The sequence below is a fragment of the Mauremys reevesii genome, linkage group 1 (assembly GCF_016161935.1).
Source record: "Mauremys reevesii isolate NIE-2019 linkage group 1, ASM1616193v1, whole genome shotgun sequence".
Classification (NCBI taxonomy): domain Eukaryota; kingdom Metazoa; phylum Chordata; order Testudines; family Geoemydidae; genus Mauremys; species Mauremys reevesii.
This window is the reverse complement of record NC_052623.1, coordinates 196,769,314-196,791,269: the sequence shown is the minus strand read 5'-3', so window position 1 is coordinate 196,791,269 and position 21,956 is coordinate 196,769,314. Positions and strand designations below refer to the sequence as shown.

General features: G+C 42.2%; 1 protein-coding gene across 5 annotated transcripts in view; it reads right to left on the bottom strand.

Moving 5' to 3' along the window:
- Positions 1–19,015, bottom strand: part of MORC1 (MORC family CW-type zinc finger 1) — a 169,986-nt gene extending 150,971 nt beyond the window's left edge. Inside the window, exons 1-3 of one of the 5 annotated variants that reach the window (XM_039481931.1) lie at positions 18,700–19,015; positions 17,661–17,740; positions 17,331–17,508 (exon numbers count right to left, since the gene is read on the bottom strand). The gene's annotated coding sequence lies outside the window, so the exon portion shown is untranslated. The remainder of the gene's footprint in view (positions 1–17,330; positions 17,509–17,660; positions 17,741–18,699) is intronic. The other 4 variants (XM_039481924.1, XM_039481934.1, XM_039481940.1 and 1 more) reach the window with 4 other exon arrangements.
- Positions 19,016–21,956: the final 2,941 nt, after the last annotated feature.

Genomic DNA, 21,956 nt, shown 5'->3' with positions numbered 1-21,956 from the left:
AGCTGGTGCAAAAGGGGTGTGGTGTGGTGATGCAATAGGTGTCACTCTTCCCTTTGGGTCAAGGCTAAATCAGTGTCCCACCATGGTGTTAGAAGGGCCCTGTGCTGCTAGATGAGCCATTTTTCAGATAATAGCAAAAATATTTACTTAACTTGAACTTTTGCTCTCAATGTATTTCCTTTACAGATCCACACAGAGATTAGGTTTTATGTCAAGCAATTAGCTGTAGAAGGAGTCTGAATGTGCTCCTTATTCCAGCATTCTAGAACCAAGGACATAAAAGATTCCTTCCCTAATATGAATTACAAGAAACCCATCCTGGAGACACACTTCCTATTCAGCCACTTACTTCTGGCTCACAGACAAGATTTCATTGACAATCTCACTCCAGTTGCCAGTAGTCCCAACTCTGGCAGTCTCAGCAAAGGTTGAATGAGCATGTGAGCTTCTCTCTCAACCCATACATCTGATATCTCCAAATCATGACAGGTTAGGGTGGCCAGAGAAGTAAGTGTGAAAAATCAGGATGGGTGTGGGGGGGGGGGGCGGTAATAGGAGCCTATATAAGAAAAAGACCCAAAAATCGGGACATCTGGTCACCCTATGACTGGCTTTGTGGACAGCCAATTAGTGGGATCTAGGATAAGGAAGGCTACAATTGTGCTTGCTGTTGCTGTCAATATTACAGTAACAACCAACGCCCGATCTCTTGCAATGCCTTGTACAGTGTAAGAGTCACACAGCTTATAATATAATTTATAAATGTGTGTGTGACACACAAATGATCTGAGAGAACAGGATGAGATTGAACAGTGATAGGAAAAAGGAGATTGTGCACATTGGTAGTCTATTAGCTGGTTTCTATTGGTAAATATTGACATGTAAATTAATGAAATGGCCACTTGCTTTTCTAGAACAAAAAATGTATAATACATTAGTCCCATCTCTACAATTTAGAAATTGAGTGGATTATGATTTGAATGAGCCTTCCATAGAAATATGCTTGCATCATAGTTGAGGCATGCATTGTATTTCAGGCATGAACTGTGCTGCTTTTAAATACTAATGCCATTAATGTCTTTGATCTGGTCTTTACAGTGTGTTACATTTCCTAGTTAGTCTAGCCCAGAAGGGAGTTGACTTAAAGAGCCACTGAGGGTATGTGCCTAAATACTACTACTGTGTTTTGTCATGGATGTTATCTGATCCGCTTTTTGCTTTGCTGCACATCAGAAGGCAGATAACTGCATGATACCAAAGAACCCTTTGTTTTGTTTTTAAACAGGACCACCAATAAACATCTAGTTTTCTTTCACAAACATTTCATGCAGTGGAACTGACACACAAAAGGAAATTTTACCTTTACATTTTATTTTGCACAATGCTCTGAAATGTTACGGTTTTGCTACATTTATAATGCTTTAAGCAGAGGAATACCTGTCCAGAGTGTAAAGAGGGGGAGTGTAGTGTAGTGGTGGAGTATGATGTTGGGACTAAGGTTATTTTGGTTGGTTACTAGAATGAGGAAATATACATAAGGTTGACATGGATTTTGAAACATTCAGAGGCCAGGGCCAAGTGTATAGTGTTCTGGCTCCCTCTGTCCCTCAGGCCTATGAGCCTACCAGCTGCAAGTCCTGCAGCATCAGTACTTTTTTGGCTTAAAGAGCTGGTTCTACCATTCCCTAGAATTGAACACCCTGGCTGCAGCAGACCAAACCATGCACTATGTCTAAATACAGAAAGCCTTGCAGTGTCAGAGTAGCACCGACATGAATTAATCATCTTGCCAGTGTGAGATCATGCAACGTATAACAGCACTACAAGTCATTATGTATCCAATGAATATAATGGATTCTGTATGTTACTGTCACATTATCTTGTGACAGTCTTGTTATTAGCTTGTGGCAGCACAACTATTTATATAAAAAAGTCCTTGAAGGCAGCTATTGTATGTATGCTTTGATCTGTTTCCATTTCCTTCCATTAGTACATCACACAACAAGCCAGCCTCCTGGTGAGAGGGTCCCTCAGTGGTTGCTAGTGGGTATAGTCCTCCGGATCAACCTAATCCAGTAATTAATATATTCCAGAAATTCCTCAATGATGACTGGATTGGCTGTTAACAGAACTGAGATTTCTACAGTAAAAATACAATGTCCCAAGGAAGTATTTAGAAAATATTGTTACAATTCAGTTGTTACAATTTCTTCCTACATATAAATACAGCAGCTACCATGATGGGGACCCAATTTCAATTGGGGCCTCTACAGGCTAGTATAATAAAAAAATTAACAACAACTAGTTACATAGGAGAACCATGGGAATCACTCCAGGCGAAGACTACATTCCTGCACCAAAATGGTACACTTAGATTATTATAACTCATCTAGAGGTTGAGTAGGCCTGCCATTGCTTTCCAGACAGAATAATCTGATAGCGCACCTGCCACATCAGATGACAAAAGCTGGAACGACTGAATGCCAAGTATAACAGAAAAAGTTATTTATGACTTACATGCCTTTCAGTCTTAGCTTCTATGACAGGTTCACATTTACACACCGGCTTGCTGCCATATGCTTTGGTGTTCACCTCAATGAGAACTGATCTGTATTAATTATCAAGACACAATAAAACAAAACAAAACAAGACAAACCCCATACTGTGCAATGGTAAGATAGAGATATTAAAATGTAAGCCACTCAGTGCAGAGACTGCCTTCCTATGTTTGTAGAATACCTGGCACATCTGTGGGATGGCACTACAATATACACTACCAACAACCAGCACCACTCAAGAAAAGTGTCGGAATTCTCAAGGTTAAGATTTCCCCCCCACTGTATTAAGAACATAAGAACATAAGAAAGGCCGTACCAGGTCAGACCAAAGGTCCATCTAGCCCAGTATCTGTCTACCGACAGTGGCCAATGCCAGGTGCCCCAGAGGGAGTGAACCTAACAGGCAATGATCAAGTGATCTCTCTCCTGCCATCCATCTCCATCCTCTGACGAACAGAGGCTAGGGACACCATTCTTACCCATCCTGGCTAATAGCCATTTATGGACTTTGCCACCATGAATTTATCCAGTCCCCTTTTAAACATTGTTATAGTCCTAGCCTTCACAACCTCCTCAGGTAAGGAGTTCCACAAGTTGACTGTGCGCTGCGTGAAGAAGAACTTCCTTTTATTTGTTTTAAACCTGCTGCCTATTAATTTCATTTGGTGACCCCTAGTTCTTGTATTATGGGAATAAGTAAATAACTTTTCCTTATCCACTTTCTCAACATCACTCATGATTTTATATACCTCTATCATGTCCCCCCTTAGTCTTCTCTTTTCCAAGCTGAAGAGTCCTAGCCTCTTTAATCTTTCCTCGTATGGGACCCTCTCTAAACCCCTAATCATTTTAGTTGCCCTTTTCTGAACCTTTTCTAGTGCTAGAATATCTTTTTTGAGGTGAGGAGACCACATCTGTACACAGTATTCAAGATGTGGGCGTACCATGGATTTATATAAGGGCAATAATATATTCTCAGTCTTATTCTCTATCCCCTTTTTAATGATTCCTAACATCCTGTTTGCTTTTTTGACCGCCTCTGCACACTGCGTGGACATCTTCAGAGAACTATCCACGATGACGCCAAGATCTTTTTCCTGACTCGTTGTAGCTAAATTAGCCCCCATCATGTTGTATGTATAGTTGGGGTTATTTTTTCCAATGTGCATTACTTTACATTTATCCACATTAAATTTCATTTGCCATTTTGTTGCCCAATCACTTAGTTTTGTGAGATCTTTTTGAAGTTCTTCACAATCTGCTTTGGTCTTAACTATCTTGAGTAGTTTAGTATCATCTGCAAACTTTGCCACCTCACTGTTTACCCCTTTCTCCAGATCATTTATGAATAAATTGAATAGGATTGGTCCGAGGACTGACCCTTGGGGAACACCACTAGTTACCCCTCTCCATTCTGAGAAGTTACCATTAATTCCTACCCTTTGTTCCCTGTCCTTTAACCAGTTCTCAATCCATGAAAGGACCTTCCCTTTTATCCCATGACAGCTTAATTTACGTAAGAGCCTTTGGTGAGGGACCTTGTCAAAGGCTTTCTGGAAATCTAAGTATACTATGTCCACCAGATCCCCCTTGCCCACATGTTTGTTGACCCCTTCAAAGAATTCTAATAGATTAGTAAGACACGATTTCCCTTTACAGAAACCATGTTGACTATTGCTCAAGAGTTTATGTTTTTCTATGTGTCTGACAATTTTATTCTTTACTATTGTTTCAACTAATTTGCCCGGTACCGACGTTAGACTTACTGGTCTGTAATTGCCGGGATCACCCCTAGAGCCCTTTTTAAATATTGGCATTACATTAGCTAACTTCCAGTCATTGGGTACCGAAGCCGATTTAAAGGACAGGTTACAAACCTTAGTTAATAGTTCCGCAACTTCACATTTGAGTTCTTTCAGAACTCTTGGGTGAATGCCATCTGGTCCCGGTGACTTGTTAATGTTGAGTTTATCAATTAATTCCAAAACCTTCTCTAGTGACACTTCAATCTGTGACAGTTCTTCAGATTTGTCACCTACAAAAGCCAGCTCAGGTTTGGGAATCTCCCTAACATCCTCAGCCGTGAAGACTGAAGCAAAGAATCCATTTAGTTTCTCTGCAATGACTTTATCGTCTTTAAGCACTCCTTTTGTATTTTGATCATCAAGGGGCCCCACTGGTTGTTTAGCAGGCTTCCTGCTTCTGATGTATTTAAAAAACATTTTGTTATTACCTTTGGAGTTTTTGGCTAGCCGTTCTTCAAACTCCTCTTTGGCTTTTCTTATTACACTCTTGCACTTAAGTTGGCAGTGTTTGTGCTCCTTTCTATTTGCCTCACTAGGATTTGACTTCCACTTTTTAAAGAAAGTCTTTTTATCTCTCACTGCTTCTTTTACATGGTTGTTAAGCCACGGTGGCTCTTTTTTAGTTCTTTTACTGTTTTACTTAATTTGGGGTATACATTGAAGTTGGGCCTCTATTATGGTGTCTTTAAAAAGGGCCCATGCAACTTGCAGGGATTTCACTTTAGTCACTGTACCTTTAACTTTTGTCTAACTAACCCCCTCAGTTTTGTATAGTTCCCCCTTTTGAAATTAAAGGCCACAGTGTTGGGCAGTTGAGATGTTCTTCCCACCACAGGGATGTTGAATGCTATTGTATTATGGTCACTATTTCCAAGCGGTCCTGCTATAGTTACCTCTTGGACCAGCTCCTGCGCTCCACTCAGGATTAAATCTAGAGTCACCTCTCCCCTTGTGGGTTCCCGTACCAGCTGCTCCATGAAGCAGTCATTTAAAGTATCGAGAAATTTTATCTCTGCATTTCATCCTGAAGTGAAATGTTCCCAGTCAATATGGGGATAATTGAAATCCCCCACTATTATTGTGTTCTTAATTTTGATAGCCTCTCTAATTTCCCTTAGCATTTCATCATCACTATTACTGTCCTGGTCAAGTGGTCGATAATAGATCCCTAATGTTATATTTTTACTAGTGCATGAAATTTCTATCCATAGAGACTCTATGGAACATGTGGATTCGCTTAAGATTTTTACTTCATTTGAATCTACTTGTCCCATTGCATATCCTATATATTATAGGGCACATATTAGAGATGAGCTAAAACACGAATCTTTCCCACCCCCCATTCTTTGACAACCCAAACATTTGTGGTTTGGGTGAAATGGAAACCAGATCCAAGTCAAGCCCATTTTGGATTTTGGAAAACCAATGTCCTATGTGGCTTGCAAAGCAAAAATCCAGCCTCCATGACTGATCTTTATTATGCTATGCAGTTCATTAATGACATTGATTAATGTCAATATTTAGCTACAAAAATAGGAATAGAAAATACTACATATGGAAAAAATGACCAAGTTATGATGTCAAGAAAAATCTCTGTTCAACAATGCTTGCCTTTTTGGCTAATTTATTTCTCAGCCTCACTAGTGCGTGGACATTAGATTTTTGCATATAATTTCCCTCCTCTTATTATACTTTAATAGAATGTACTAGCTTGGCCTGTGGTACTTACATACACACCAGCTTTCTAGGCCAAAGCAAAGCTCGGAGTTTGCCCTAAGTCCAGCCAGGCTGCAGTCTTGCACAGCTGAACTCCTCCAAAGCAGGGCTGTTATCACACTCCCTTCACACAACAGTATAAAGCTCTCATACACGGAACACTGTTTTCCAGTAAATTGGTTTGGATAGTAATGCTGTAAAGGTCTGCCTTTCTTCTGTCTGTTGTGATAGCATTAATCTATGCTCTTTGACGCAAGGCTTGTAATGGGAAAGCTGAGCAATTTAATCACACAGCAGTGCACTTACCTATTACACTAGTAATGATAACAGAGTGAGTCAGTGCGCTGTGTACCATAAGTAGGATTAATGGAAGGAGATAACCCAGCTCTCTCTTCAGCAGATCAGGGGAGACTATGATTTATCACAGAAGGGCTTGGGACTCCCTTGGAATTATCCCTTAGACCAAAGCCTTTAAAAAAATTGTTGACTTCCTGGATGATGCAAGTGCATGAAGATGGAAGACATTGTTGTCATTATGCTGTGTGGTAGCAGTTGAGGCCTTGCAGGTTGACTTAATGTTGGAGGAGAAGTTAATGACTTGGAATCTGCATATTTTATTTACATATATACACCAGTCCTGAAACAGAGGTGGTCACAAACATCATGCAGGCTCTGATGGAATGGGATCTGACTATCAAATTGTGTTTGTCTGTTTTGTACCTGTGTTGAAATATTGGCATAGGGGCTGCACTAGTTTGGACTTGCCCAGTGGCAGCCTATTATAGTGCATTCCAGACAGCTGCCCTGCCTGAGATAGACATCTGACACCTCACTGAAGTCATCAAGACTGCAATTTGGGGCCATCAACTTTCAATGACTCATCTGCTGGCCTGTGTACTTGAAACAATGGACTCTCTACACAGCGGTCTGCAAGGGCAGATAGCAAGCATGACTAGTGGGTCTGGAACATCTCAGTTTGAGCACATGGCGCAGAGATTGAGTCCCTATTTAAGAGTAGAGTTCTGCTCTGTGCAGGGGGCTGACCATCACCATGCACAAGAAGGATATGCAGTAGAGAGGGGGCAGGAGGAACTCTCCCCACCTGAAATGCTGATAAACCACAAACTCTCAAGAAGGGGTGAGCTCAGACTAGGGGAGAGTGCCTCTCTAGTCTGTTATTTTTCAAAGATGTGCAACTCTCCAGTGTTTAAAAAATAAAGTCAATACAGTTAAGAAATTTCATTGCTAAGTCTGAGTACTTAGCTTTCCTGCTACATCATCCTTGAAGAGGTTACACAAGTAACTGCACAGTGTCCACAATCTAGGTGGAACTCTGAGGAAATGTATGTAAGGGATGATGGGGCTCAGGAGGTCTGTGGCATTGGTCTTACAGGCTAGGGCAGTTGGAGAGAAGCTTTTCAGACAAGAGGCCTATGCCCAGGAGTCTAGCCCAGAGTTAGATACAGTGACAAGTTCTGCCCAGACTCAGTGGCTTGGAAGCATATGAACCCAGTGATTGGGTCTACTTGCAATTTACTAGTGTTCATACTGGGTCAGTTTGTAACACAGCAACCCTGTTTTTGAAGATGTCAAGTAACTTTAATGCCTGTTTCCCAGGGAGCAACTCCGCTTCAAGAATCTATTCTCATTAGACAGATTAAAGCAGAGAGCCTGATTATAAATAAATAAAGATATGCCTATATCTCATAGAGCTGGAAGGGACCCTGAAAAGTGATTGAGTCCAGCTGCTTTCACTAGCAGAACCAACTACTGATTTTTGCTCCAGATTCCAAAGTGGCCATTCAAGGATTGAACCCACAATCCCAGCGGGTGGTGGTGGTGGTGGCATATCAATGCTCAAACCACTAAGCTATCCCTCCCACAGCATAACTCCACACACCCCTCAAAGAACTGCATCAGAAAAACTACCACCATAGCATTTCTTCTAGGTGTAAAAACTTGCTAACACACTAAGAAAAAGAACTTGTAAAACTGCATCATCTGGTGACTCCCTGCCCTGCCATAAGAAAGGTTTTTAAAAAGACAAGAAGTTTTAATACATTAATTTTCAAAGGTTCAGTTTGAGTTTGGAGTGAAGGTTTGGATTAGTTCTAATTTTATTAGAACTAGTTCACCCATCTCTATTTTCCATGTCAACTATGACGGAGGTTCAGAGCAAACAGCACAAAGGGAGCTGAAGTGTAATTACTGAAGACTTTCCCACTGCTCTAGAAATACAATTTGAATTCCTCTGCCCTTTTCAGCAGACTATTGCTTCCCTGTGATTGATGATGGGAACATACGCAGCAGCTACTTCAGTTTGCCAAAACTGGAGGTGGGGGAGAGAGTCTGACATCAATACCCTAGTCAGACTAATCAGCCTGGCAGTTTTAAAAACTGTTATATTAACACCCCCCCTCCCAAAAACAAACAAACAAACAAAACCATTGCCTCCTGCAGCTGCAATAAAAACTGGATTCTTCTTTGAATAGTGTCTCTGTGGATGCTCCGTGTGAGGATGTGTGTGCACCTGTGCATGTCACGGACTCACAGATCGTGCCCACTCTTGGCCCTGGGCAGTCCGTGAGGGAGAACCCTTTCAGTGAGACAGCCCTTCTCAGGGGGCCACTCTCTCCCAGGGTCAGGACCCTCAACCTCCTGGAGCTGCACCTCTCTGAGCCTTAGCACACCTTTTTTCTCACCGTGGGCCCCTCAGGGAGTCCTCTCGCTCTGGACCCCCAGGGCCTCCACCTCCCGAAGGGGTTGATGCAACCCTGTTCTCTAGCCCAGGGTGACTCTAAGCCAGCGTAAAACAGGAAGGTTTATTGAGAGTTGAACACAGCACAGGAAACTCTCCGGGCCTCAGGCCTGGCCTCCCTCAGCACAACACATCCTAGTCTCCCTGCATCCAGGTGGGCCCTACCTGCTCTCCCTCTCCAACCCTGAGCCCCCCTGCTTCCCAGCCGGCATCGGATATCACCGGCCCCAAGCCCTGCCTCTGTCCATTGTCTTATCTCCAGGTAAACAGGGTAGTAAACCAGGTCGCCCGGACCTCCTCTCCTCGCTTCTGTCCTCTGCCCCCCTCCAGCTGGAACTGGCTGTTTAGGTCACTGGTCTTCACAGCCCATTGTCCTCCCACTGGCCAGAACTGGCTGCGACTCCTGAGCTGGGCCTCTGGGTCCCATGTCACCCATCACTGGGTCCCAAGTCCCCTCTCTGGTCCTCTGTAACAACAAACTCCCTCTCCTGTCACCTCGTTAAACCAGTAACACCCAGGGACATTGAGTCCTACCCCCTATGCATGCAAACCATTGGAAAACCACAGAAAAACAAGAAACTCCCCCACTTCGTCACAGTGCACTCTTGACCAGAGATTTTTGTCAGAAATGTTCGCAGGTCTGTGCCTGCACCATAGACATCCCTGTGCTCTGGATTCTGGATTATATATATAGGAAGGGAGTATATAGGAAGGGACAGACCCACTGTCATTCCAGTTTCTTCTCACAGATCCTGTGGCTTGAAAGAGAGCACACACTATGTCCATTTAGCTAGCCACATGGCTTGCTACCCTGCTTGCTCATTTATTCCTTTATTTCATAGTATTTTCCTTTAATTTTATTTGTTGTGTTATTTAGCACAGTTTGTGGTTGGGAGTGGGGTGCTTACCCCTTCCCTTCCTTATTTTTTTTCTGATCTGAGCTTTAATTTTCTTTTCTTTGGGCCTCAATCCATGGCCTCAAGTTTGGGTTGTGTCCAAGACCCCTGGCTTCAAACCCTGTCAGATATGCCATTAGTCTTTTCCTCACAGTGAAAGATTCAAGCTGCCTCCACTGACTTGAGGAATCTCGCATCCCTTCTAAATATAAGTTCTGCTCAGGTTTCAAGAGCAGATCTAAGAATTTGAGGGAAGACAGGCTAACGCTCCGATTAATGGAATGCTCTCTGAGGCCAATGGGGTCCGAGTCATCCCCTTGTACATCAAATCTGTCAACTACCTCTGCTCTGGCAGAAAGCAAAGACCCTGGGAACCCTGCGGCATCACCCAAACCCTCTAAGAAGAAAAGACCCCATAGTCCAGAATGGGATAAGAAAGGGGTAATGTGACCCTCTTGGGCTAGGTCTCAGGAGACCTCATGTCCTGTTACAGGTGCCATTGGGGCTCTCATCCCCTCTGGTACTGATACTAAGGCACCAGCAGAGAAGCTGCATATCAAGAAGCTGCAGACCCAGGGTGTCACTGATATTGGCTCCAGGCTCATCATCCTGCACTGTTTGTTCTTCGATACTGTCTCCATTACCACCTGACACACGGGCTCCTGAAGAGCCCCGTCTGGAGTCCCTGGTACAATCCAGGCTCCTGTTCCACAAGGACCTTTGCATTCTGGAAGAGCCTGAATCACCATTAGTGATTCTCCATTGGTACTGACTCATTTTCATAATTTGCTTAACCTATGTCCCTATCATCTTCAATGATGACTCGTCCTCTGATAAAGACATAGTCCCCACACAGACTCTTTGAGGGTATCAAGAGAGATTTCAAGATGGTATTGACTCAGCATTTCCCAGTACCTCCTCACAGCCAACCAGCTATCAAACCTCAGTACCAATACAAATTCAGGTTCTCTCTGGGATCCAGTTCCTACTTGATCTCTGGTATTACCACTTTCCACCCTTCCGATGGACATGGGGGATGACAACTCATATGACTGAGCTGTCCATCCACCTTTCTGCCTCTCTCCCTTGATATTCAACATGAGGAGCAAACTTCCAGTAGATGATGTATTCAGAGACCATAGCAAAGACGACTTTAGGGCCCTCCTACTTTCTCTTATGCTCCACCTCAGTGGGCATACTGCCATGGGCTCCTGTAGCAGGGTGGATTCCCTGCTCCGGGGTTTTTAAGGGGTTTAAAAGTGGCCTAGCAGGGCTTGAGAGCTGCTGCTCCAAAAAGCTGGGCTGATTAGGGAAGTGGCTGCAGCTGGGGGCCACGCCCCAAACAGAGCAACAGGGCTTTATAAGAAGGCAGGGAAGCCAGAAGCCAGACAGTCTCTCTCTGGCGATAGAGAGAGATGGGCCTGGCTGCTTAGGGCTTGAGACTAGATACCTGAGTGCAGCAGGGCTGGGGAAGGCTGAGGAGCTGGGAAGCTCCAGCCTAGAAAGCCCCAGGCTGCGGCCTAGCAGTGGGCCAAAGGTACTGGGGGTTGCAGGGGGCAACCTAGGGGTAGGACAAAGCAGCAGGTCCAAACCCAACTTTGCCTGTGACGAGTAGGCTGAGACTGCAGTCTGCCCCAGAGCGTGGGGCTAGACAATGACTGGCAGTAGCCAAATACTGAGGCAAGGTAGGGATAGAGGGTGGGGGTTCCCTGAGAGAGAAAGGGAGACCCAGAGAGAGAAAGGGGTTGCTGCTAGGGGGCAGCGCCCCATGTAGAAGGGCACCGGGTCCAGGGAGGGACACGGGGGGCCTACGAACAGGTGGATCACCGGCCTGCAGAGGGTGCTCCAGGGCTGGACTGGCCTAAATTCGCAGAGCAACCAGCAGGAGGCGCCGCAGGGGTGAGTCCCCTATGGCAACCGGTGGTACAGGGTCCCATCTATTAAGAGGGCACATCAGTTGAAGAATCAGTACAGTTGAGCCTTGAACCTCAGGCACATTGCATGGAGGAGCAGAAACCAGCTGAGGAGAAACACCCGCTTTCCACAAATCCTCCTTCTTTGCCAGATGAGGCTGTCATGCCTCCTCCACCATCTTACCCCAATGATTTCAAGGCCTTTCAAGACCTGACAAAATGTGTAGTGGACAATTTACAAATTCCATTAGAGGAGATACAGGAACCCCAGTATTCCTTGTTGGACATTCTCCATACATCTTCCCAGAGGTTGCTCTGCCTATTAATGATGCCTCTTGGTCCCAGCACACAGTGTGGCAAACTCCAGCTCTCATTCCACCTATGTGCAAATGGGCTGACAAGAAATATTCCACCCAGGGGCTCAGAGTATTTTTTTCTCACACCCTTCATCCAACTCTTTGGTGGTTGAGGCCACTAACAAAAGAAACAGACATTGGTTCTGTTCAACACTATCAGGGAAAGAGCTAAAGAGACTGGACTTTTGGGTTGCAAGACCTACTCCTCTGAATCTTTGCAATCCAGAGTAACTAATTATCAAGTCCTGATGGTGAAGTAGAATTTTACAAACTATTCTAAGTTCTCAGCCTGAACACCTGCATCAGGCTCAGGGAGAACAATTTCAGACCCTCATTTTCAGAAGTCCAAATAGTTGCTAAGACATCTCTCCGGGTCTTGCTTGATGCCACTGACACAGCTACATTTCCATGGCTACAATAGTAGTCATGCACTAAGCTTTCTTGCTGCAGTCTTCCAGCCTTCCCCAAGGAACTTCCTTTTCAGGGGCAGAGGTCCACCCCTCCCATGTGCTGGAGTGCTGGGGCATCTAGAGCACAGGCACAGACCCACAGACACTGCTGACAAAAATCTATGGTCAGGAGTGCACAGATGTGCACACATCCCTCACATGGAGCAACCTAGGAAGACACATCTCAAAGAACTCCAGTTACTGTACAAGGTAAGTAAATCTCTCCTCCTCTGTTTCCACCACCTCCCTTTCCTGCTGTTGGCAAGTGGATTCCATCTGTGGAGTGGAAAGACCTTGTGAGTTAAGTATCCCTTCTGGAAACATTTAAATTTGAAAGCTAAATTTTATTTCCTTATTTCATGTGCTGAGCTGAGTACAGTCTAAGTGAGGTAAATGAGAGGGGTGATATAGAAATGGGATACAGAATCTTTCACATCATCAAGGCCACATTCTTCAAATCCAGTTTGATAATGACACCAGGTTATAACCATCTGCTTAGTGACCCGTTACATGACATAAATTTGTGTTAACCATCAAGTTTCTAAGGGGGCAGATGTTTACAACACAGAAGTCATCCTACAATTGACACCCTTTTTGGAGTCTCAGGTCTAATCCATACAGCTGTGATGCTGAAGGGTGAGAAAAATCCACGCTTTTGAGTGCTGCAGCTATGCCGACCTAACGTCCGGTGTAGATGCGACTAGGACGACAGAAGAATGCTTCTGTCCATCTAGCTACTGTTGCTCAGGGAGGTGGTGTTCCTACAGCAGTGTTCTTCCATTGCGGTAGGCTCATCTACAGTACAGGGTTACGTCATCATAGGCTATGGTGCTGTAACTTTGCTCCTATTAGTTCTGTTCTGTGGGCACCGTCTTAGCAAAAGAGGTGAAGGACTGGCTGTTCTGTGGATAAATCTGAGATCAGGGATATCAGTTAAGAACCATGAAGCAGCATGTGCCCCATTTTCATGGGACAATGAAGAATATGTTTGATAATTTTTTGTTGTTGTTGACTTGCATAATGATAGAAAGACCTGCTCCATGTGGGACTATTCTACTACTGCACATATCCAAATGGCATAAATTAAAATGTGTAAAGTCTGTGTGTGTATGTGTATATATGTATGTGTGTGTGTGTGTGTGTGTGTGTGTATATATATATATATATATAGAGAGAGAGAGAGAGAGAGAAAGAGGGATGCAATTGATTACAATTTGCTGAAGGGGGCTCAACTTTGAAAAGTTTGAGGGGAAATGGATTGTTCTTAACATTTGAAAACGAATTGCTAGTAGGTTAAGCTAATTATCGAGATCAAAACACAAAAAGTGGGGAAGGCTGCAAGGTAAAGAGCACCCATTTTAGTTACTCTTGCCAAAACCACCAACTATTCATAGAACCATAGAATATCAGGGTTGGAAGAGACCTCACGAGGTCATTTAGTCCAACCCCCTGCTCAAAGCAGGACCAATCCCCAACTAAATCATTCCAGCCAGGGATGTACGTCATGGCAAAACAACATTTAGTGATACTAACATGTGCAATTTCCATTTGGTGCCTTATTTTTCTCTCAACTGCAGTTTCCTTTATTGATCTGCACATAGTTTCTGCATCCCGGATTAACATAAAACCTGTGAGGAACAGCATGAGACCACCACAGAAAAGACATTCTAAAACAAATATCAAGTCATTTATCCTATTATTCTTGAGAAGTGGGAAATTATCTTAACTACTATTGTTCTGCTAATTATTCCACTAGGATTAGCAGACAATAGCTATTAATTGGCTTTTTTTTGTTGCACAAATCCCATTTTCCAGTGTTTTACTGTTTGATGCATTAGTCTTAGCTTCTTCTCACTCAGATACAACTCTTTCCCCTTCTCCAGCCCAATAAAAGCAAATCTCACAAGTGCCAGTAAATAAAAGGACAAGCTATTCAATTCTTAAAATATTCAATCCATTCTCTCTCCCCTTTTTACCTTCCCCAGGGGCGGCTCTAGGTATTTTGCCGCCCCAAGCATGGCAGGCAGGCTGCCTTCGGCGGCTTGCCTGTGGGAGGTCCCCTGTTTCACGGATTCGGCGGCAGCCTGCAGGAGGTCCGCCAAAGCCGCAGGACCAGCGGATACTCCGCAGGCATGCTGCCGAAGGCAACCTGCCTGCTGCCCTCGTGGCGACTGGCAGAGCGTCCCCTGCGGCTTGCCGCCCTAAGCATGCACTTGGCGTGCTGGTGCCTGAAGCCACCCCTGACCTTCCCAATCAGATCCAAGATTGATAATCTCAGAACCCAACAGAACATTAAATAAGTATAAACAAGAGATCAAATGAAGAATCTTTCACCTCCTATCAGAGCTTGAGAGACCCTCCATTCCCCCCCAACACACACTTATAACCCCTTAATCTTGCAAGCATGATACCCCACACAGCAGTTACATTTCTCCCGTGAAGACATAGGTAGACATCCTTGTCAATGATTCTTTATTTTACCTACAGAAGTTACTCTTACATAATTTAAGACACTCTCTGTCTGGTCCTCATAACACTCTTGTTATCTTTTACCATGAGCATAAAAATTAAACCCACCCACTTCCATCAACTTGCACAGCCCCTTCACCTTCATGTTGTGTAGATCATTTTCTGTACCTATTCTTTTTCCTACATTAGTCTAATACTTCTGTAGTCAGACACTGAACAAAACAATGGGGATTATGATTTAAGGAACTATCCTGCTTTGGGAATGGACTAGATCTGAACTACCTCTTTTCCATCTCTAATTTCTAATGTTATGAAAGTTATAATGCAAACATCTGACAGTCCTGAATTGAATAAATTCAAGATAATTCAAGGCCCAGAAGTTGTTTGCAGCCATTATTGATATTTGAATTTTTCTGGAACAGTTCTGAAAATACTTCATTACAGGGAAGCTGGAATAAACTTTAGCCACCACTTCTTGTGATGCTGCTACCGATCATTGAATTTTGCAATGTTTAATTGAGTGTGTTCTGATGCAAGAGAGGCATGATCCAAATATAACTACAGAACCCAATAGGATATTAAATACCTATAAAATAATGTTGCCAGGTTACACATTTTAGAAAATCACTCTAATCTACAATATTAATGTCCTCTTGTCTTAAAGTCACTTTGGTTCCTCCTACTCTCTACCTGTGGCACATAATACAGTAGTCTAGTCTATAATATTTTAGTCTAATTTCAGTTTTTGGGTTCAGTGTGTGGGTGCTGGACAGTGTGAGTGGCTTGTTAGTGGAGGACAGAGTAGATGATCTGATGGCCCCTTCTGGCCTTGAACTCTATGATTCATTCTCAGAAATCTAGACATTTTAATGCTATAAACACCCCCAGTGTCATTAGAATGCTGTCTTGCTAAATCTAATCCAAAAGCTAGTGCTGCAGTATTACAGCTTTGGGTAGAACAAAAACTACAGTTAAAGTTGCATGATATGTAGAATAAGAACTGCTTTCTTTTTTTCTAAAATCTTATTAAAGTTAATAATATTCCATTAAATAATGGAGTTCTTCAATAATCACTAATTTAAAACACATGATTGTGTTTTATACCATACCTTTGTGGTACAAAAAATATTCACATACAATTTAACTGAAAGTACAGTTCTGGATGGCAATATGGCCATATTTGTGGCTTGTAAAGAGAAACAAGATTGTATTAATTTTTTAACCATCTAATTTTCTAATTACCAAGCACCGCATAATATGTTGTTATTGATCTAATCTGGAAATGATCTGAGATTTTTTTTCCATTGTGCTCCACATTGCAAAGGAAAAGGACTTGATTCAATTTTGTCATATATTTAGGTTCTGACATCGAAGCCAAACAGAGTAGACCTATCAGGGGTTCATGCTGGATCTTCTCCATTGTAAAAGCTAGACTTTTTCAAATTAAAATGATTAAGATCTTAATAAGGATGGAATATTCTATATCAGTCAGAAATTATGTGACATTATTAATGGAAATGTTTTGCCAAGATAATGGCCAGTGCTGCTTATCTGCCATAGCAATTAAAAAGCACTAATAAAATAATATTGAGAAAAATTAGTATTTAACATTATTGAGCTCGTCATGAAAAAAACTAATTTTTACAGCATTAACTGCAACATGTTAGGGAAATCATTTTTGAAAGCTAATGCCATGATAAATTTTAATAGCATGGGTAATGCACACTTCAACCTCACATTAATTATACATTTAAGACTCCATGGAAAATACCCACAAACAGGGTAAATATAAGATGCATAAAATTTAACCTGAGCCAAATTAAAATGGTGCCGATTTCAACAACAGCATTTGTGTTTGATATAGTTATTCTTGTCCAGCATCTGTACATATTTAATTACTGTCACACTTCCTTACCTCTTCTACTTCCCTAGAGAGGTCCATGAATCTAGCTAATCTTCTCGCAGGGTTTACTGGCTCTGCTGAATACTAAATACAGATCTAACTGATGTTCCCCCCACAATCTTAATTAGTGGTGGTGGGGTGGGGGGCGGTCTCTATTTCTCAAGCCATAGAGTCTTAAGTGAAGAAATCTGTGAAGCTTGAAAGCTTGTCTCTTCCACCAACAGAAGTTAGTCCAATCAGAGATATTACCTCACTCACTGAAGAAATAAGCATGCAGTTTTCTCCCTCCATACAGGCTGTTACCACTCCTTTTGCTTTCAGAGTGATCGTCTCATTGCTTTAGAATTAGCATATAATCTTACTCTTTCCAAATTAGTTTATGCATGGAGCTTTCCATAAGCAAATATGAAGAAATTTTGCTGCTAACAGAAGAAAGTTTTTATAGAAGGACTTCTCTGCCTACTGATATCTGACTAAAGGAATGGCTGTAGCTCTAATTTCGCCTACCTGGTTCACAGCGGCAGGGAGAAAAATGGTGTATTAGGATCCCAAAGGGGAGGGTAAAAAGGGGATCTACAATCTCAATACCATAAAGAATAAGAAGCTGGTATTCAAGAAGACAGAGTTTTCATTCATCCTCTTCGTAGGTAGGAAAGCTATGATTGGAAATGCCTTACATTTTCATCTAGAAAAATTATAGGAAACGTGAAAGGTGTTAGAAAATACAGAACTAGAATAGGAGATAACGTATGATAACACTTTATCCAAGAGTCCACTGTTGAAATGGGAATAGCTGAGTTTCCCTAAGAATGCTTGCAAAGTGTGTTAAATACTTACAGAAGTGTCACAATTAGAGTTGAGCAAATAGTCGATTTTTCAGCTCATGGTCCAAACAGAAACATTCAGAAAAAAAAAATCTGGATGGATTTGAATGGAAACAAAAAACCCAAAAATTTATTTAGAATCCGCCAAAATGTTTTTGGTTGACTCACAATGATTAATTTTTTTTTAAAGTTTTTCAGTTTGTTTTCAGTTGATCAGAACATTGTGGTTGATTTGGAACAATTGTTTTTTCATGCTTTCAAGTCAGTTTGGTTGTTTTCTGGTGTTTTTCACCTTTTTTTTTAGTTTTAAAAATTGGCCAAATTTGAAAACAAATTATTTGTCAAATTTGGAAGTAGTTTCACAGCCTCCCCAAAATGCATTTTTTGTCAAAATTTCTATTTGCCAAAAATGTTTCAGTTGTAGTCATAGTTAGAGATGGTTGAAAAATTTTCAGCTAAATGAAAATTTGTCAAAATATCATGTTCCACTGAAGTGTTTGGAATGGTCACCCTATGGTCAGCTCTAGCTACAATGTGTGCCATAAGTACACAGGCTACATCCATGCTGCACACCTCTTGCAGCGGCATATACTGTATGTATATTTACACTCTCCATACTGCAGTGGGTAACTACATGCGCTCAGTGAAAGGCTCTGGCAGGGGTGAGGCACAGAGGAAAGGCTCAGCAGTGGGGAGCTGCCAGAGTCTTTCCCCAGTGCCTCCTCCCTGCTGCTGGAGCCTTGCCCTCTCAAAAGGAGCTACTGAAGCCTTTCCTTGTCCTAGGGAAAGGCTCCTGCATCAGGCCAGCAATGGGGAGCTGCCAGAGCTTTTCCCTGCTGCAAGAAACGATGCCTGCAATAGGGAGCAGCTGGAGCCTTGGGCTCCCTGTTTTGCAGGACTTTTCCCCTGCAATGAGGAAACGCTCCAGGAGCTCCCTATGATGAGGAAAAGCTCAGGCAGAGGGACACTATGCTGCTAAAATCAGCAGTACAGACAGGGCGGCATTGCTTGGGTAAGTAGAGAGGCATGTGACTATATACATGGATACATACTCACAGGCTTCAGGAGTGTCTTTACTCTAGTCTGTTTAGTAGTGCCTCCCCATCTACACGGCTGTTCAGACCTGTGCTAGGGGTAAGTGTAGTGTATGTATGCTACACACCACTAAACGGATCTTCAACGTAGAGAGTTCAGCTTTTACTTTTTTTGTGCTTTTTTTTTAAAGCTACTATGTAGCTCTCTATTTCTACTGCACTAACATCTCTGGTATCAAAGTGCCATGAGACTAGAAACCACTACATGATCGTAAAAAATGAACTTTTGAAGTTAAAATACTGTTGTGCCAAAATTGAAGCCATTGTTAGCCAAGATCTCCATTTCCAGAAATACAGAGTATTTCCATTAGCAATGGTTTGGATGATCTCTTGCATAATAAAATTAAAGTCCCTAGCAACTCATTGTCACATCACAAACAGGATTATGATTTCAGATCAGAACACTTGCAGCAACGAAATTCTTTCAGGCAGGAAGAGTACTAAATACCATTTATAATGGCAACTTGTGATGTTTCCACCTGTTTTATAGGACACAGAGCCCATGAGGTTATCTCATAAAGCAACACTTTATTTTTTATTTTCTACCAGTTAGGAGCAAATTCATACTAGTGACTTAAAGGCTCCATATTCAATTACCTGTCTCCTGAATCACCTAATTTAAGAGAATTTACAACATAAGTAAAATTCACCTAAAAACCCGAGTTCAGCAAAGAGTGGCTGATACATTTTCATTGTTATTACTCCATAGTTAATTTTTCACTACTGCATATGTGGTAGGCAAGTCAGATCCACATGTGCACCATAAGATGAATGAATGAGGCTAAATCACCACTAGACAACCCTCAAAATACTTACTGCCACCTGGCGCAAATCTCTGCAAAACGGACTGACGGTACTTTACTCAAAGTTCCTTATGTTTCTTTACTCAGCTCCATGAAATCTCTTTGCTAGTATTACCTACACATATACACACAGTCTGCATCTAAAAATACCGGGGTCTTTGCATGTGTTCATGCTTCAAACCAGCCTCTCTCTTTTTGTGTGTTTACATTGGGGTTGTATTTCACATGCTAAGAATGGTATTCTGCCATAGCCAAACATAAGAGTACAATACTTACTATTGACTCCCCTCTGTCATTATTCCATTGAACAATAGCTGATAGAGCCACTAAGACTTCCATCAAATGCAGAATTTTAGCCTCAGTTCTCATGTGTCAAAACATGTTTGTGATAAATAAGTAATAGCAGTAACAGAACTAATGTGATACTGAATATGCGGAAGCTGGCAGTGCTCTTTGATAGGATCAAACCCAGCTATATTTAAATGTTGCAACCTTCATAAGCTTTGATTTCAAGTTGTGTCATAACACGGGAGCAATTTTTATTTTCCTAACTCAGTAAGATCATTAACCATTCTGAGAGGCTGTGCACACACAAATCCCTGTGCTCCATCTTGAAAATCAGGGGTGGATAATGAGCAGTTTGAAGTATGTACGCTAGATGCTCCATTGCTACCCTGCTCACAGTATTGCTGTACTCTGCAGGTAATCAAGGCCTCCTATGCAATGCAAACACTGACAGAACAGGGGCTGCTTTATGGCTAACTTTGGTGCTCAGATTTAAGTGTGGGACATCCACTGAAGCTGTGTATGTTCTTTCAGTTTAGTTCAGTAGATTGCCCGACTCAGATTGTAAATCCAGAGGTGCAGGAATTGTCTTTTACTATGTGTTTGTACAGTGTTGAGCACAATGGAGTCCAAATCCCAACCGGGGCCTCTGGGCCTGAATACAACAATGTTAAGTAGTGTGCAGTAAGTACTTATGTCTCACTCACTCACTCACAAACACAAACAAACAAACCCCCCACAACTACCCAAGATCCGATAAGGAATATTACATCTCCAGAAAATCTGTTTTTTTTCCGAATACTGCATATCTTCATAAGAACATAACATAAGAACAATAGAATGGCCATACTGGGTCAAGACCAATGGTCCATCTAACCCACTATCCTGTCTTCGGACAGTGGCCAGTGCTAGGTGCCCCAGAGGGAATGAACAGAACAGGTAATCATCAAGTGATCTATGCCCTGTCGCCCATTCTTGGCCTTTACATCTTGCATTCCCCTACTTGATAATAATTCCACTTCCTCAAATTAGCATTAATGCCTATGCCCAAAAGTCAGTTAAGCTAAGGCTCAAGATTTTCCTCCAGAACTAGCTAGGCATTTAAGTCACCAGATAAGAAACATTTCTTGATTTAATAAACTCTAGTGAACATGGATTCCACTAGTGGCATCACTTTTAGCTCTTCTCAGTAAGAGGAAGGGGTAGTTTAATGGGAAGAGGGTTGTGGTAGTAAATTAAAGGGAGAAAAAATATAGAGATAAGGAGAGGAGAAGAATCATTGGGAACACCTCTTGGAAAAATTAGTTCCAAACAAAAGATGCTTTCTAGAGACTAATGAATTTGTTGTATACGCTCATAATGGTTTCCATTCACATGGAACAGGTCCAGCTGCTTTCAGCATCCACAAATGAGAAGCAGAAGGAAGTAGGAAAGAAAACAACAGTACTTTGTTATGTCCAACAGTTACAAATACTGGATAGCACATAAATTATGTTAAGCACAATTAAACACAGCATTAACAGCAATAGTTTGTAACGCAATAAAACAAGACAGTTATGATGAATGAGAAAGGGCCTGAAACGCATCGTATTGACAAACTAAAGCGATACATTGCCAAATTACATGTTTATAGAAACATGAACCAGAGGTCAAATAACTTGTTTCCTGCTAGCAGTGCATATGTTCATTTAAAGCTTAAACTCTCCCACAATTAGGTGTAATGACCATTTCAGCTCCAGTGGAAGGAGAATGGAAGGAACACTAGTGTAGTCAGGACTCACATGGCCACTGGGTTTATTTTATTTATCAATTATTTAATTAAACCATCGTGTTGTTTAGGAGACCTGCTCTGAGCAAGGGAGATGAGATGGTGCCAAAAAAACAAATATAATCTACTCTAGCACTCATGACTGGAGTTTCACCAGTATTAGTGTAACAGAAGGGAATATCCCCCAAAACTTAAGTTCACTCCAAAATGTCTTCACTACATTTCTAAGACTTGGGTGCTTGTTCTCATTTTCAGCGGATTCTGGTCTGCTACTGCACCAATTCTGTAGTCTCACTCGAAGTCTTGAGAAACCCCACTTAGCAATTTCCTTCAGCCCGAACAAACTGCTGCCTTTCACC